Raw genomic sequence first — 17,293 nt, 5'->3', positions numbered from 1 at the left:
TTGTAAAGATATTACTAGACCCACTCCCATAATACACATTTTAAGATGACAGGATTAGTCAGAAGGTTCTCAAGAAGGAGAAACTGTCCCCAAGCAGGATTACTGTTATATAATCCTGACTACAGAGTTTAAACAGAGCTGCTTTGTTGCATAATCATCAGCTCTGGGCTCGAAGAAAAAAAACAAAAAAAAACCAAAAAAAAACTTTTATGTGACTAAGACTAAGGAACATAGGAAAAAAAAATTGTCCTTCTCCTTGAGAATTCCAGACCCCCATCTCCTCCTTGAGAGCCCCAGACCCCTTTCTCCTCCTCAGGGACCCTGGACTTCTTATCAACCTGCCTAGGGATTGACTCATTCTATAACTGCCTTACTTATTTATGTACTTGTTCATGGTCGTCATGCTTCCTAGAATAGATGATGAAGCAATCTCATTTGATTTGCCCCACTCTGTATCTACAGCATCTACAATAACATAAGACACATAGCAAATTTCCAATAAATGTCTACTGGATGAACAAAGGGATGTACCCAAAACTGCAGGCTTTCAGTAGGCTCCATTCATGCTCAGGACACGCTCACAATAAGGCCATGATGTTTTACAGAGCTAGGAAAGTTACATCCCCATGGCCTATAGGCCTAAACTCTTCCCTTGTTCCCATGCGCAAATTCTTAATACTCAGAAAATCCAGGCTCCGGAAAAGGTAGAACAATGGAATTTGCACATAACTTTTAATTATAATCAAACCATTAGGGTTTCCTCTTCTTTATAGGTCCCTACTGGAGATTACGTTTACCTTGTGCAAGCCTTGGCCCTAGAGACGGCCTCTTGGGAATCAGGTACCTGCCTGTGTTAACTAAAGTCCAACGACTCTGTGCCCCAGCTCCCCATGGAGGGGATGCACTGAGCCGAGAGGTGTGTGAGTAAATAAAAGTAGCACATGGCATCCAAATAACATAGCAAATATGGAATCTTTAAAAAACAAATTCATTTTCCTATTCTGAAAGTAATATAATCACTTTCCAGGAGATCTACATATAGAAAAAAGAAACCACTTATAATTTAAGACCTACATAAGCCTCAGTAATCATTCTAGTGCATATTTGTCAGATTTTTAGAATTATGTTTGGCTTTTTTTGGGCTATCAGTATTGAGTACTTACTATATGCATGAGCTCAGTTTATATGGTACTCTGAACTAGGTGTGATTTATTACTCCCATTTTAAAAATGTGATCCTAAGGACATATAGAGATCAAGTTATTAGCTTAAGATTTCAGTCAGGCAGTGGGCAAGTGAAGGCTTGATCCCAGGTCTTTCTGATTCCCAGACCCTGTAAGCCTTTTCTTGCAACTCTGATATTATATTGCTTCTTAGCTATGGAGCTGTAATCACATTTAATTGTAAGCTCTTTTTTTTCCCGCTTAATATCATAAACTGTTTTGCCCATTCTTGGATAGTCTTTATAAGTACCTATTTTAATGATCAACAAGAGGATAATTGATCATTATTTCCTCATTCAACAGGGAAAAATGACCACTTTGGGGAGCAATATGCCCTGATCTTGTAAAATGGAACACTTGCCTATCTGTGACTCAGCAGTTTCACATCCTAGAGAAAATCACACAGGCCCCACTTACAATAACAAGACTACTCACAGGAGCAATGTCCATAATGGAAAAATTAGGAAGGAACCCCCAAATCCATCCATAGGATGGGTATTCTCAGTAGTATCTGAATACCTACTGCTGCTGCTGCTAAGTCCCTTCAGTCATGTCTGACTCTGTGTGACCCCATAGACGGCAGCCCACCAGGCTCCCCCGTCCCTGCGATTCTCCAGGCAAGAACACTGGAGTGGGTTGCCATTTCCTTCTCCAAGCATGAAAGTGAAAAGTGAAAGTGAAGTCGCTCAGTTGTGTCTGATTCTTAGCGACCCCATGGACTGCAGCCTACCAGGCTCCTCCATCCATGGGATTTTCCAGGCAAGAGTACTGGAGTGGGGTGCCATTGCCTTCTCCCTGAATACCTACAGTTACATGCAACAATATGGGTGAATGCTGCTAATGTAATATTGACTGAACAAAGCAAGTCTCTGGGAAAAAAAAAAGCAAAAAGATGCTTACTCTTTGGAAGAAAAGCTATGACAAACCTAGACAATATATTAAAAAGCAGAGACATCACTTTACCAACAAAGGTCCATATAGTCAAAGCTATGGTTTTTCCAGCAGTCATGTATGGATGTGAGAGTTAGACCAGAAAGAAGGCTGAGCACCAAAAATTGATGGTTTTGAATTGTGGTGCTGGAGAAGACTCTTGAGAGTTCCTTGGACAGTAAGGAGATCAAACCAGTCAATCCTAAAGGAAATCAACTCTGACTATTCATTGGAAGTTCTGATGCTTAAGCTGAAGCCCTAATACTTTGGCCACCTGATGGGAAGAGCTGAATCAGTAGAAAAGACCCTGATGCTGGGAAAGATTGAGGGCAGGAGGAGAAGGGGGCAACAGAGGAGGAGATGGTTGGATGGCATCACCAACTCAGTGGACATGAGTTTGAGCAAACTCTGGGAGATAGTGAAAGACAGGAAAACCTGATGTGAGGCAGTCCATGGAGTTGCAGAGGGCTGGATATGATTTAGCAACTGAACACAAAACAACAAATGTAATCTACTGTTTGGACACTCAAACATGACTAGTAAAACTGTATAAAAAAGGTAAGAAAGTGAGAAACACAAAATTAAGACTGGATTCCACCCTGAGTTCTGTGTACTAACTCATTTGGTAAATATTGATTGAGCATCTACTAAGTTCCAGCTCCTCTGCATGCTCTTTATAGACATCAACTTATTTACTCCTTATTTCAACTCTATGAGCTATTTATTAGTATTAGTAGCCTTTTACAGATGAGGAAACCAGGGCTTAGAAAAGCTTAGTGTAGTGGCTAATTGTATGGATCAACCAGACTTAGCCAAAGGATGCCCAAAAGATTTGGTCAAACCTTATTCTGTGTGTTTCTATTAGGACATTTTTGCATATGGCTAATATTTGAATTAATAGGCTGAATAAAGCAGAATGCCCTCACTAATGTAGGTGGGCTTCATCTAATCAACTGAAGGCCTGAATAGAACAAAAAGGCTGACCCTCCCCTTGAGTAAGAGAAAATTCCTTCTCTCTAGCTGCCTTTGATCTGAAACATCAGGTCTTCTTGGGTCTCCAGGTTACCCTCTCACTCTGCAGATCTTGGGACTTGTCAGTCTCCATAATTGCATGACTCAATTCCTTGTAATAAATGAATTACTGTGGATATACACATACATCTCATTGGCTCTGTTTCTCTGGAGAAGCCTGACTAATATAGTACAGAATCTGCCCAAATGTCACACAGCTAGGAAGCAGGGAAGCAGGTTTGATTCCAGAGTGAGAATGCTTATGCACTCCACTCTACTGTCTCTCCAACACAACACAAACTAGTCATATAGGACTCCTGAGATTCAATGAGAATTGCAAGTGTCAAAACTTTATAATCTGAATGGACATATAGGTTTCCTGAAAATCTCTCTAATTCTCAGTTTAGATACTTCACAAATCATACACTTTCTTCTCTGCTGGGCATACAACCAATTTCTAACATCGTATTTGGATTTAAACAGGCTCATATTCAACACAAAGTATCCTGCATTCCACACTGGTTTCCATCAGAGTAAAAGAGGAAGAATCTGCATTTCAAATCATTGTGTTTGTTGTTATGACAACACAGCCTGGATCTGTTCTGAGAGGCAGTATGCAAAGTTTTAAGTTTGAAAGCATTTCGATTATGTGATTCAGAAGGTTTCTGAGAGAGGTGAATCTAATTCACACATACTGCCCCCCTCCCCACCATGCACAAAGGTGAAAATGTTTCTCTGCTACCTAAATGCAAGGTAGGAAACATAAAGAATGCACAAAAGCATCACACAAAAGTATAATAAGTGAAGCTCTCCCAGCAGGGAGGCTGAGCATTTTGCTCTTTCTTCCTCTCTCATCTTAACAAATAAAGTGACAAAATGTTAGGCACCAGACAGCACAGTGAAACCTGATTTCTTCTGCTGGATTATTGAGTGTCCTTTAAGTCATTTCCATATTCTTTTACATATATACATATTAGTGACAGTATACGATTTTCATTTGCATACCTGTGTTTTATTCCACGGTTTGAGGTGTTTGTTGTTACTGGTCACTCATGTTTTTGAGAAGTTTTGATAGCTCATTCCTTTAGTTGTGTTAAATAATCATTTTATGAATAAAGCCCATTATTTCTCTCCTATTTATAGATGCTTAAATTGCTTCTATGTTTTTGTTTTCCTTCTCTGAGTAAAGAGTACTGCAATGAACATCTTCATGGATGCATCCTACACTTTTTCAGTTTAACTAGATAAGCACAAGATATTAACTAGATCCTGCCAAATTGCCCAACAAGGAAGTTGTTCCAGCATATTCTTCCATCAGTAGTGTATGCAAGTTCCTGTTTCCCCATCCCTCACTGATGCTTGATACTATCAGATTTTGAAGTTTCCTCCATGGATGGCCATGAAATGATATCTGGTTGCAGTTTCCACACTGTCAGTGAGGTTGAGCCTCCCCTTCTGTGCAACTGGCTCAGTTAATTCATATTCCTTCACTGTTCTGCTTGTTTTTCATTTGCTCATTTTCTTTTGCTCTTACTTGTTAGTATTTTTCTTATTGATGACTTGAAAATTGTTTATATATTCCAGATACTAATTCAGCTATATACTGCAAATATCTACTTCCAGTCTATAGTCTGTCTTTAAAGTTGCTCACAAAAGTCCTGTGTTAGGAATGAACAAAACATGAATGCTTCATATGCTGATTTTTTTGTGGGAGGGTGGTAGATCAGTGGTCTTACTAAGAACTCCTTTCCTTGCCTGAAGACTTAAAGATATTTTGTTTCATTTTTTTCTAATAGATTTAAATTTTTCTTTTTTGTATCTAGGTCTTTGACCCATCTGAGTTTTATATTGTGTATGGTGTGAGGTATGGCTATAGTTTCAATTTTTTTCTTCCTATGGAAAGTTAATTCTCAGAATCATTTGTAAAGGTACTTAATGGGTCATATTTTTCCTATTAGTTTGCAGTGTCAATTCTTTCATTTATTAAGTTTATATATGTATATATGTTTGCATCTATCTGTGAGTTCTTTATTCTTTTCTATCAATCTATTCATCTATTTCTATATTATTCTCATGATTTATGAGAGTATTATGAGAATATTAGTCCTGATAACTGATAGAGCATTATTTTCTTCTTTGTCTTTATCAGATTTTTTTTGGCTGTTCTTAGATGTTTACTCTTTTCTAGGAATTTTAGAATCAATTTGTCTAGTTTTGTTCCCCAAAACTTTCTGTTAGGACTTTGATTGAACTGTATTGATTTTACAAACTAATTTGGGGAAAACTGATGTTTATGATTTTATATGTTGATTCTCTCATCAGACTTATTTGAGCCCTTTATGCCCTTTAATAACATTGTTTAATTCTGCCTATAAAGTTCTTCTAAATCTTTTGTTATATTTATTCATAGTTAGAAGTTATAAAATTGTTAAGAGAATTAAATAGAAGAATGTAAATCCTTAGAACACTAGAAAGAATTCAATAAGTGTTAACAATTACTAATACTGTCTCATAAATTTGTTGATATTGTAAACAAGCTACTTTTGAAATTATATTTTCTAGTATCAGTTCAGTCCCTCAGTCATGTCTGACTCTTTGTGACCCCATGAAATACAGCATGCCAGGCTTCCCTGTCCATCACCAACTCCCAGAGCTAGGTGAAATTCATTGAGTCCACTGAGTTGGTGATGCCATTCAACCATCTCACCCTCTGTCATCCTCTTCTTCTCCTGCCTTCAATCTTCCCAGCATCAGGGCCTTTTTCAATGAGTCAGTTCTTCACATCAGGTGGCCAAAGTACTGGAGCTTCAGCTTCAGCATCAGTCCTTCCAAAGAATATTCAGTGTTGATTTCTTTTAGGATTGGTTGGATCTCCTTGCAGTCCAAGGGACTCTCAAGGGTCTTCTCCAATACCACAGTATATTTCCTAGTATATTTTATGATAAAGATTCTTGGGCTTCTTCTGAACAGTTTTTTTTATAAGCAAAAGATTATCTTCTTTTTTCAAGCTTCGGTAAAACTCTTTATCACCTTTTGGACTTAAGATATCCTCTCTACTTAGAATTCTCCTTCCTGATTTGAACAATTCCTGTTTCTAGGTCTCACTCAAATGTCATCAGCTCTTTGAAGCCTTATTTGAATCCTTCCCTTACCAGCACTCCATGCCCTTATCGACTTAGGAAATCCATCATTCTTTTTCTCTCCCTGGCAGCCTTAGACCAATTTGTTTGTTGCATGCTTGTAGCATTTATGCTCCATTTTGGAGGAAATATCCCCATCCCTCTCAAAGTGCCTAGTACAGGCCTTTATCTTAGATGTTCAACATGCAATTTGTTAAATGAATGTATATATAACATCATTGCTCTTGTTCCACATTCCAAATACAACACACATACATACCAGGCAGCTAGGAATATCATGAGGAAAATATGTTTTTATTTTTAATAGGTTTCTGATGCTAATTCTTATGATTTGCCCACACCTGGTGGAACCTTGCTCTTATGCAAGAAATGCCATTACTTAGGCTCCAAAGTGATGGGCAATGCAGCCAGGGCCAGGCCTGGGGGACTATACCAGGCAAAAGCATTTACTGAGGGTTAATGGGCCGAATAAAGCTTCTGCATTGCATACTTATCACAGAGGTTTATTACTCGGTACACAAGTAATTACAGCACCTGTTACAGTCAATGGCAGACCTTGGACACAGTAACCCATTCCCTCCCTGCAATCCCAGCTCACCATGGGATGGTGAATGAGCAGGAGTTATGAAGTTGGAGAGCTAGATTTCAGTCCCAGCCCTACTGCTGGCTCTATGTCCTTGGGCTACATGTCTCTGTACAGTGCATGAACCCTAAGAGAAAGCATCTCCCAAAGAATGCATATTTTAATGGACAGACTGGACAAGATGACTTCCAAGTGTCTGTCTAGCTCTATGTGTTTATGATCTACGAGAGCTTAAAGTACAAGGAGCATAACACCAAGAGCCTCGCTTGACAAGCTTTAAATTCACTGACAATGGGACTTCTCTTTGCCAAGTTATTTTCACATTGCTCCTTTTTTTAAAAGTCTTCTCTTAGTTTCTTTTCTTTTTTATTTTAAATTTATTTGTTTGGCCATGTTGGGTCTTAGTTGCCACATGCAGGATCTTCGTGGCATCACACAGGATCTTTCATTGAGATACATGGACTCTAGTTGTGGGGCACAGGCTACAGAGTAAGTAGGCTTCAGTTGTTGTGGCACAGGGGCTGTCAAGTTGTGGCATGCAGGTTTCAGTAGTTGTGGCATGCAGGCTTCAGTAGTTGTGGCATGTGAGCTTAGTTGCTCCATGGGATCTTAGTTTCTGGATCAGGGATCAAACCCCTGTTCCCTATATTGCAAGTTTGGATTCTTAACCACTGGGCCACCAAGGAAGTCCCACATTACTCTTAAAAATGCTTATATTTCTTCCTTTGTGATTCTTTTAGGACAAACACTGCCTGAGGTGGCATCAAAGAAAGACTTTAGAGCAAAAGGGCATGTGAGCACTTTCTCCCTGTCCCATATACCCAAGGAGGATAGGAGAAATGGCTCAGTACTTCTGGAAGCCAGAGGAACATACCAGAGGTCTGGGTTTGGGGGATTATCACATATTTGTGGGGCAGGACACAAGGAGATTCAGGGCATCTTTGGTGATGGTGGTGGCAGTCCCAAGATTTTGGAAGGGAGGAAAATCTTGGGTGATCTAGTTGCAAAAGTATAAGAACCCCAAGTGCATAGATGTGGGGAGAAGTGGGAGGGGACAAAGAGGGGTCTGCACGTTATAGGTGGTTGTCCACACTGGAGTCACTTGGCTGCTGGCTTCTCTCTTCCCCTTTACTTCTACATGAGAGAAGGAGTAATGCCACCAAAACATTAATGCCTATTTCTCAGAGAAGATTAAAAAAAAAAATAGTCATCTCAGAATTCTAAAGCAGTCTTGATTGCATTTCCTATATTTGGAAAAGTGAGCTCATCTCATGCTAAAATGAGAGATCACTTTTATTTAACAGTGGAGATAATGCCACCTGGGCATTAACCAACTTCACCTCCAGCCTGCTCTCTTCAAGTCTCAAGCACTTTGGAAGGAATAATAGCAAACACTTATTCAGTGCTTGCTCTGCAGCAGGCACTGAAGTATGTTATATGCATTAACCCATTTGACATTCATAATTGACCTATGTGATATTGTTATCATGTCCTTTTTATAGATGAGGAGATTGAAGCATCTTGCCTAAGATCACACAAACAGTAAGTGGCAGTGGTTGGTGGTTTAGATGCTAAGTCGCATCCAACTATGGTGACCCCATGGACTGTAGTCTACTAGGCTCCTCTGTCCATGGGATTTCCCAGGCAAGAACACTGTAGTGGGTTGCCATTTTTTTCTCCAGGGGATCTTCCTGACTCAGGGATCTAAACCAGGTCTCCTGCATTTCAGGCAGATTCTTTACTGACTGAGCTGCCAGGCAAGTCCATATAAGTGGCAGAGGCAGGAATGAAATTCAAGAAATCTGGATCCACTTCATGCTTTTAAACATTGCACTCAACTTCCATTCTAGGAAGAGTATAAATAAAAATGAATATCCAGTAACGAAGCTATATCAGTAAGCTATTGCTGCATAGCAAACCACTTTAATATTCAGCAGCATAAAACCACAATCATTTATTACTGTAACTCATGCATTGGTAGGTAGGTGAGTGAGTCAACTGGTATAGTTGATTTGGTTGATCTTGGCTAGGGTCCTTCGTGTTGCTACAGGTCAACTGAGAGCTTAGTTCTTAGCTGGGCCACCTTAGCTAGGGAGTTTGGCTCCATACATCTCTTATCCTCCTGTAGTGATGCAAGAAGGCAAAATAAATCCCACAAGGACTTTTGAAGCCTAGTCTTAGAACTGGCACACTGTTTTCTGCCTTCTATTGGTCAAAGTTAAGTCACATGATATCATGGAGTGAATGCTTGTGTCCCTAATAAATCCACATGTTGAAGCCCTAACCCTCAGCATGATTGCATTGGGCGGTGGGGCAATTAGGGTTAGATGGGAGACAATCAGGTTTAGATGAGGCCATGAGTGTTAGGTCCCCTGTGATGGGATTAGTGTCCCTTTAAGAAGAAGAAGAGACAAGATGAAAGCTCTCTCTCTCTGCCATGTGAGGACATAAGATAGTAGCATCTGCAAACCAAGAAGAGAGGTCTCAGCAGAACCCAACCATGCTGGTACTTTGATCCTGGACTTTCAGCCGCAGAACGGTGAGAAAGATATTTCTGTTGTTTAAGCCACCCACTCAATGGTATTTTGTCATGGCAGCCCAAGCTAGAAGACAAACAGGAGACAAAGTATCCTCCACCTTTAGGTGGCTCAGATGGTAAAGAATCTGCCTGCAATGCAGAAACCTAGGTGTGGTCCCTGGGTCAGGAAGATCCCCTGAAGAAGGGAAGGTCCACCCACTCCAGTACTCTTGTCTGGAGAATTTCATGGAGAGAGGAGCCTGGCAGCTATAGTCCATGCGGTCACAAAGAGTTGGACACTACTGAGTGACTAATGCTACTACTGCCCATAATGTCTACTACTGCTATCTGTGAGAAAGGGGACAGGTATGCAGAGAACTGAGTGGAGCCATTAATGAAATCAATCCACGTGAGTCTTCCAGAGGCACATTGACTCTAGGCTCTTGCAAAGGGGAGAAATAAATCTTCAGAATCCAATGTCACTGAAGTCTCTGAAGGAAGAGTATATTGGAATAGATATGGAGACAAACACTTCTTATATATCTTACTTTATTTTTTAGATGCCAATCTTGTTCTAAGTAAAAAAGGCTCCTAGAGCAGAGAAAATGGAATCTGTCTAAAAAGATGGCTGGCATTAGTGGAAAGGCATTTAGGTGACAGCACTTTTTCTATCTCATTGCTATAAACAGACGCAGGCTATGCAGCTTTAATTGAGTGGCATATTCCCCCACACTTATTATAGATATTCATGACCAACCCAAAGTTTTCTTCTACATTTATAATAATGTGTTAAAGGGGTAAGATGAGGACAACGCTGGCCCAATTCTCCATTTCAGATGATCTTCCAGAAAACTCAAGTACACAGCCATAGAAATTATCCCCAGTAATTTCAAGTTGGCGGAGCCAGGCTAATTATCTGCAATTTTATCTGTCAAAATAGTTTGGAAAATCGTCACGTGCTAGGGGAATGAGTTGGATGGAAGAGTTTCTCCAAAGCTCTGGAACTTTCACAAGTTTGAAATGGTGTTAGATGTTGGTCCTGCACCATCCATTTTGTGAGCCCCCCGCCACCCGCCCCCCCTCCCGGGTCTGAGCCATGTAGTCACATTCTGTGGCCAGTGGGGACTTGATTCTGTCCTGTCTAAACCATAGTTGAGGCCACAGAAATTCCTATAAGTGGCCAAAGTAGAGAAACTGTGTGCACAGTCAAATGAATTGCCTGGAGGCATGATCATGCCTTTTCCAGGGACTCATCTTCAGGGTGCCCCAGTGTGAGGCTTCAGTTCTACAAAGTCTCCTTATGCCTGGTACTGCTCTGATCGACCACTGCTGTTCAAGTTTGCTAGATAGCTAACAAAGGACAGAGTTAAGTTGCTCTTCTAACTCTGTCCAGGATATTCTTGTCTCTCCAAATCTACTCTCCATCTTTCCCTGGGAGGCTGGTTTTGATCTTAGCAAGGCAGCAATGAGCAGTGGCATGAACTGAGATCTTAATTCTCTGCCCAGGAATTGAACCTGGATAGCCTGAATGAGAACCAGGAACCCTAGCCATCAGCTGAGTAAGGGCTACAGGCTAGAAGCTATTTTTCCCTGAATCCTTGCCCTCAGTGAAAAGTGCATTTATCACAGAGGCAGAAACTGTAAATGCAGGTACAAAGTTTATTATTAGAGATATAGCACAACAACAAGTGGGAGAGCACTCAGAGAAATGATTTGTTTAGTTAAGACAGAAGCAAGACAGAGATGCACTCCTGGAGAGAAAGGGTGTGGGTGTGCCCCCTAGTGAGGAGGAAAGCAGCAAAGAGTTAAATCATTTACATAGGTCAGTTCTTCTGGGTCTTTGTCTCCTTCAGGCCAATTATCTGGTTTCTTTCTCCACACCTGACCTACCCTGGGGACACTCCCCTGGAGTGCACACGCACCGCTCAGCCAAGATGGGTCTCAGAGTGAAGGCTTCTGGGAGGAACAAGACTCATGGGCTGGTGTTATTCCCTAACTTTTGACCCACAAGGAGCCTTTCTGCACATGCGTAGGGTCTCCCTTGTCCCAAAAGAGGGGAGTGGAGCTCCCTTAATCCTTTACTTAAACAGGGTTTTTCTCTTCTTTGTCCTTGTCATGACTATTACCTTGAGTATTGTCATAACTATCACCTTAAGGTGTTCATAAGAGACAAACACTGGCTATTTACCCTGCCTGTTTGTGTTGTTACTTCCATTTTGGAGGGCAAACAGGAAGCTGATGGTAAATGTCTTAACTGGAGCCCACCTATCTCTCGTCTCAGAAAATGGTCAATCCATGGCCATTGGGATGGCCATGGTAGGAAGTGGGTACTGCCAGCGGACTGAAAGGTGAGAGGGAAGGAGTGGGTAAGTTTTTCCTGCAAGCTGCCTTTTGTCACAGCTGGGCAGCAGCTGGCCCCCCACCAGGGGCCACAGCTCCCCCAGTCCTAGAGCAGCTCCTTCTCTGGTTTCCAAGAAACTCTCCCAGAACCCTAGCCATCAGAGCACTCCCTCAGCCCAGAGTGCTTCCAGGGCTCTCACTTGTCTCCCTTAAACCTGATCTCACCTTTCTAAATAGACCCTAAATTAAAATCTCCTCAATGATCCTATTTGACTGCACCATCTGTTTCCTGCTAAGACTCTATTTTTTAAAAAAATAGTAGTGATGGTGGAGAACCCAGTGATATGGCTTATATGTTAACAGAATAACAATGAACAATAACAACATCAACAGAGACTCCTTATTCTATTTTCAGAGATAAGGATAAGGAGATGCTTTTAAAAGAGAACTGCTTCCTTCCCTCCCATTCCTCTCTTTTTCCTTCCCTCCCTCTCCTCCAAGGGCCTCCATCTCTTTCTCTCTCTTCCCCCATCTTCTTCCATTCTTCAGCTCTAATTAGGGCCTGTTCTCTGCTGGGCCCAGGGCAAGGTTCTGGAGAGGGAGAGATGAGTTAGATGGTCTTTGACCTTAAAGACCTCCCAGCCTAGCACTTCACTCATCCCGGAAGCACAAACCCTGTACTGAGCAGAGGTTCTGAAGTCCACAGACACTGGGTCACATTCCAGTTGTGTTGCTCACCAACTGGGTGACCTTGACTATATCTTTAGTCAAACTTGTCTGAAGCTGTTCCCATATGCATGAAACAAGAACATTTCTTGCCTATATCACAGCGTTCTTGAGAGATTTCAGTGTGATAATATATGTAAACGATCCCCTGTAAGCATATTAATAGGTGGTGATAAACAGTGGGATTGTTCATTTTTCTTTGTACGTGTGTGTGCTCTGACTCCTTGGACTGTAGCCTGCCTGGCTCCTCTGTCCATAGGATTTCCCAGGCAAGAATACTGGAGTGGGCTGACATTTCTTGCTCCAAGGGATCTTTCTGACTCAGGGATCCAATGGGTAAACAATGAGAGTATCACTTAATGATGGAGCGTTAAGATCTTATGCAAGCTACTTAACCTCCAGGTTTAATGGGGCAAATAGAAACTACTTTCTACCCATAACTCAGAGGGGTTATGATGATTATATGTGACTATGTGATTACATAAGTACATATCTGTATATGTATATTATATATGTATGTAGAAAGTTCCAGATAATAAATATAGTAAATATCAACCAAATACCAGCACATATTGTTATATAATGCTGGTGCATTTTTAAAACAAGTTCTTTACTTGTTTTCTTCAGTCACTGGACAGGTGATTCCCGCCCTCCCCCCCACCTCATTCTCAGGCCCCTCATTGTTTATTTCTTGAGTACCTTGAAATAGTCTGACCAGGAAAAAACTGGAAATCAATTTGTCTGCTGAGGTGGCAGGGGTGGTAAGAGGGTCCCCAGATTCCAGGCCACTGTCACCACTCTGGACATAAGAGCACATGACATTTTTATCCCCGGTGCGAGCTCCCATACCTTGTGAATTTACTAAGGAAACAGGAAATCAGGATCATGAACACTGATTCCCTTACTAAGCTCAACCCTGCGCTGCTGGGGGAGGGGCATCCCTCCATCAGAACTGAGCTTTCCCTCCGTCCTCCCTATCTGATGGCAGGAGGACATCAAAAAGCCCAAGCAGCTGCACAGTGTCAGATAAACGCCAGTTGGGCCGGCCTGCCTTTGATCATCACATCCTTGCAGCAAAGCTCTAATTCCCCTGGTATGATTAAAATTAGTTTAAAGGGTTCCCAAATGCTTTTTTTTAAAAAAAAAAAACCTTGCCTCCACATGAGGAGTTTGCAAGTTCAGTTTTCCTTGACTTTCATAAGATTCACCCAGTTCTGGTGCTGTATGATACCAGTGGCATCCGAGGGTTTTCTGAGAAAACATCTGTCAATGCTAAATGTCAGGGAGCAAAATATGAATCATTGGTGATTGGGGAGGGGTCCACAAGTCACTCTTGCAAATGTGTGCCATGGAAGAAGCACAGAATAGCAGGACACCAGTTATGGCAAACTCATGGTGAGACTGTATTACACACAAAGCCTGCATTTCCTTGGCATTGAAAGTTAGCTGCTCAGTTGTATCCAACTCCTTGCAATCCCATGGGCTGTGGCCTGCCAAGCATTTCTGTCCATGGAGTTCTCCAGGCAAGAATACTGAAGTGAGTTGCTATTTCCTTCTCCAGGGTATCTACCCAACCCAGGGATTGAACCAGGGTCTTCTGCATTGCTGGCAGTTTCTTTACCATCTGAGCCACTGGGGAAGTCCTCTTTTAACATTAGAAGCATGGCTTATTGTCATAGTCCTGAAGGCACAGGGAAGATACTTAGCATCACGTGACTCCTCTAAAACTAAATCATGTCTGCAAGAGTTTATGACCTAAATGTTTTAATTTATATACATTTATTCTTGCTAAATATTGATGCAACAATTATAAGGATACTGACACAGCAACTTGAGAAACCTATATGCAGGTCAGGAAGCAACAGTTAGAACTGGACATGGAACAACAGACTGGTTCCAAATAGGAAAAGGAGTACGTCAAGGCTGTATGTTGTCACCCTGCTTATTTAACTTATACGCAGAGCACATCACGAGAAATGCTGGGCTGGTGGGAGCACAAGCTGGAATCAAGATTGCCAGGAGAAATATTAATAACCTCAGATATGCAGATGATACCACCCTTATGGCAAAAAGTAAAGAGGAACTAAAAAGCCTCTTGATGAAAGTGAAGGAGGAGAGTGAAAAAGTTGGCTTAAAGCTCACCATCCAGAAAACTAAGATCATGGCATCTGGTCCCATCACTTCATGGGAAATAAATGGGGAAACAGTGGAACCAGTGTCAGACTTTATTTTGGGGGACTCCAAAATCACTGCAGATGGTGATTGCAGTCATGAAATTAAAAGACGCTTACTCCTTGGAAGAAAAGTTATGACCAACTTAGATAGCATATTAAAAAGCAGAGACATTACTTTGCCAAAAAAGATCTGTCTAGTCAAGGCTATGGTTTTTCCAGTAGTCATGTATGGATGTGAGAGTTGGACTGTGAAGAAAGCTGAGCACCGAAAAATTGATGTTTTTGAACTGTGGTGTTGGAGAAGACTCTTGAGAGTCCCTTGGACTGCAAGGAGATCCAACCAGTCCATCCTAAAGGAGATCAGTCCTGGGTGTTCATTGGAAGGACTGATGCTGAAGCTGAAACTCCAATACTTTGGCTACCTCATGCGAAGAGTTGACTCACTGTAAAAGACCCTGATGCTGGGAGGGATTAGGGGCAGGAGGAGAATGGGACGACAGAGGATGAGATGGCTGGATGGCATCACCAACTTGATGGACATGAGTTTGAGTAAACTCCAGGAGTTGGTGACAGGGAGGTCTGGCATGCTGCGATTCATGGGGTTGCAAAGAGTTGGACATGAGTGAGTGACTGAACTGAACTCAACTGAACACAGCAACATCTACCATTTGGTGAGCATCTACTCTGAGGCAAGTACTTAAATGCTTTATAGTAATTATCTCAGGGTCTCAAACTTGTGGAATAAGAAGTGCCACAAAAAAAAAAAAAAGGTTTCTTGGGCAAAGAAGTTTGAGACGGGGCTTTGACAAGTCCTATAATCTCTGTGTGAATGCTGGCCATTTGGTTTGGCCTTGATGAAGGTCTGCAGTGGAGCCCAGAGCAGCTGTGTCAGAACCTTAAAGGAATCAATGTTTTGAGTTTGGATAAATTATCCAGCAGTGAAAAATAGCCTAATGGGGTGCAGAATGCTCCCTTCTCTCTGTATTTGACCATGCATTCATTACCCTCTGTACACACTAAAACATATGCTTAGGGCAGAAAGTCAAGGGCAAATGTCCTCCGTTTCCACCAGAAGTCCCCCAACTTGAAAATAGATGGACTAACTCTACACTGAAGTAGTAATGCTCTCCCTCCCCGCCTTAGAATCACTTGGGGAATTCTGAAAGGAGACAGGGTTCTTTGATTAGGCCAGACCAGCAGTTTTCAGGGTAATTTACATTCCCTTCCCACCCTAAGGCAACATTTACCTATGTCTGGAGACATTCGATTGTCACAACTGGGAGGGGGCTTTGATGCTGGCATCTAGCAGGTAGAGGGTAAGGATGCTGCTAAATGTCCTACAATGTACAGGGCAGTCTCCCTCCCCTTCCCACCCTTTGCCTCTTAACAAAGAGTTATCTGGCTACAGATGTCAGTATTGCCACAGTTTGGAAAGCCTGTCTAGATCCAAGTTCAGTAAAATTCAACTAAATAAGATTGAACCCTGTCTAACTTATTGGATGCTGTGTCTCCAGTACCCTACACAGGGGCTGGCATGAAACAGGCCTTTATAAAATGCCTGAAGACTGACTAATCAAATATGAACTAAATCCAGCTAGAGGAGAAATGAAAATGCCACCTCTAAGAGTATGGTAGGGTATTCTTCAGTCTCTCCCTATTAGAAGCATCACAGAGAGTAAAGAAAGGTAAATTATTACAGGATATACTTTAATGTACATTTCTAACTCAAATACCCTTCCCTTCTCCCTCCAAAATATTTGACAAAGAAAGAACTTTTTTCCTCTATATGATTTTCTTGTTTTCTCCGGAAGTCTATGCTATCAATAAAATGCTTGTGTGAAAGAAAGTGTGAAAGTGTTAGTCACTCAGTCATGTCCAACTCTCTGTGACTCCATGGATTGTAGCCTGCCAGGCACCTCTGTTCATGGACATCCCAGGCAAGAATGCTGGAGCGGGTTGCCATTCCCTTCTCCAGAGGATCTTCCTGACCCAGGGATCAAATTCAGGTCTCCTGCATTGCAGGCAGAAGCTACTGTCTACACTATCAATAAAATGCTTACATTCCCCTCAAATTCATATGTTGAAATTCTAACCCCTAGGACAACAATATAAAGAGGTGGGGTCTTTGGGAGGTTATTAGGTCATAAGGGTGGAGTCCCCATGAATGGCATTTGTGCCCTTATAAAAGGAACCCAGAGAGTTGTCTTGCCACTTCCACCGTATAAAATTACAGGGAGGAGATGGCTGTCTATGAACCAGGAAGCAGGTCTTCACCAGACAGTGGATCTGCCAGTGCCTTTATCTTGGTCATCCCGGCCTCCAGAAACATGAGAAATAAATGCTCATTGTTTAAGCTGCCCAGCCTGTGGTATTTTTATTACAGCAACCTAATGGACTGAGATAGTCTGTCTTAGGAGGTGAAGAGGTAAGAACAGTATTTAATGAGGAAAATCAGACATTGTGTTCCACACCTTGGCCACGCTCACCACACTTTCCATGAGACTGAAGGGGCCTGTTGCTGCTTGAATCTATGGAAACGCCCAAGGACAAGTCATGTTCCTGGATGTCAAAGTCCACAGCTAGCCAGGAATGATTTGTTCGCAGTGGGGATTTGAAGACATGAGGCTGAGAACTATGTGTGCAAGTAGT

At 41.8% G+C, this 17,293-nt stretch overlaps 1 protein-coding gene across 4 annotated transcripts in view; it reads right to left on the bottom strand.

Annotated features, from left to right (window-relative positions):
* Nucleotides 1-17,293, bottom strand: part of KAZN (kazrin, periplakin interacting protein) — a 1,309,273-nt gene that overhangs the window by 715,576 nt on the left and 576,404 nt on the right. The window lies entirely within an intron of this gene.

Source organism: Odocoileus virginianus, chromosome 11, assembly GCF_023699985.2.
Source record: "Odocoileus virginianus isolate 20LAN1187 ecotype Illinois chromosome 11, Ovbor_1.2, whole genome shotgun sequence".
Lineage (NCBI taxonomy): Eukaryota > Metazoa > Chordata > Mammalia > Artiodactyla > Cervidae > Odocoileus > Odocoileus virginianus.
Note: the sequence above shows the minus strand (reverse complement) of the source record. Positions and strands in the feature narration are given on the sequence as shown.